The following is a 1,704-nucleotide window of genomic DNA, read 5'->3' on the forward strand; positions in this document are numbered from 1 at the left end:
CAATGTGCGTTGCAGATAATTTGCAGCTGCCCCTTCGCACTTAATGTTTAATCCAGTGCCAAAATTAGTTATTTGAAAGACCATAGTCATTTAGATACGCATGGGGGGAGAGGCATTTATAAGTGTATTGTATGAGTAAATTATATGTAATTATTAGTAGATGAGCGCTAAAAGTACCGTTTAATATGATTGCAGGAACTCGGCCCAGAAATGTTCTTGACATATGACCAAGAGAAGTCTATGGAGTCATTTTACCCAAAAGAATAGGTGAGTTGACATGACAGTAACCGCCAACGCTGGTCCAATTTGTCTCTGTACAAACACTATGAGGAGCTTCCTTTCGTGTGCATCAAAGGGTGGTATTTGATGTTCTTTGCGGTGCCTTGGTTCTTTGTTGTCGATTTCAATCCTCCTGTGTCAAAATCCAGGCTGATTTGTTATCACTGAAAATGTCCGTAAAAATCTTGGCAATTTGGAAAATTGCTGGTATCGGTTTTGGATTGGTAGGGCAGACTCCCTTTTCACATGCTCTGTCTAAATATCATGGTGCCGACCTTGGGGTATGGCTTTATGGAGTGGCTACTTGCTCGCCGGCCGCCCCCTACAGCAGAGTTCTTAGCCAGAGCGCCTTAGGTAGCCTCCCCGCCCTTAGTTAGAGAGACCAGCTCTTATAAAACTCAAGTTTCTGTGGACAGGGCTGGTTTCTGACAAAAACAAAGGTAGTTTTGTGGTGCCTGGTTCACTCCTGTCAACTCGAATACTACTCCATCGAAATCCGGACCCATCGATTTATAGCCTTTGTAAATTTTGCCATAAATGAAAAAAATTGAAAATCGCTGGAAATGGTCGAAATGTCGAAATTTTGCGCCGCCGGTCCATTTCAAGTGAGTTGCGCCTGTTTTTCTTGGACTGGTTCGCCTGCGAGGTAGGCAGCTCGTCGTACGCTACCCGCCAGATTCAAAAGACCTCCTCTTAAAACTCAAGTGTGTCTGGACAGGGGTGGTTTCTGGCGGAAACAAAAGTAGTTTTGTGGTTCCCTGGTTCACCCCTGTCGGTTCGACTACTTTTCCGTCGAAATCCGGCCCCACCCCTTTTTGCTAAAAATAGGAAAGGCTATAGCCTTTGTAAATTTGGCCAAAAATGAAAAAAATAAAAATTGCTGGAAATGATTGGAATTGGTCTAGCAGAGTCGCCTTTGACCTCCTCTGTCGAAATTGCGTGCTTCCTGCCTCTTTTCCATCCTGTTTCTTCAACTATAAAATTGCGTCTTTGGTTTGTCGCAGGAAGATTGGCCTGGAGGTGACCTGACTTGGACATAAGCAAAGCAGCCTATGTGTCACCTGCAGTATGCTGAGTTGGCGTCGCAGCACACAGCAGGAGGAATCGCTCCTTTTTCTCATGATCGCAGGAATGAATCTGGTAAGTTTTGACTTTCAATGTGATGTTAACTTAAAATACCAGTACTTTTATGGTAGTCATGTCTGGTAAAAGTTTATTTTGGTATTGTTTCTATTTGGGGGTTACTTGTCATTTCTTTACTGCTTATTCTAATTCCATATGTACGGCTTATTACTTGAGCCTAAAATATATAGCTGTGTTCTAATTTTAGTGTGGAACTGGAGGCAAATCATTAGAAATCTTTGACAGTAATGCTGCTATTTATTTCATTTGTATGGTACAGTTGTAGTAAAATAGGAAGTGATG

The sequence above is a fragment of the Frankliniella occidentalis genome, unplaced genomic scaffold (genome assembly GCF_000697945.3).
Source record: "Frankliniella occidentalis isolate FOCC.00 unplaced genomic scaffold, Focc_3.1 Scaffold638, whole genome shotgun sequence".
Taxonomy (NCBI): domain Eukaryota; kingdom Metazoa; phylum Arthropoda; class Insecta; order Thysanoptera; family Thripidae; genus Frankliniella; species Frankliniella occidentalis.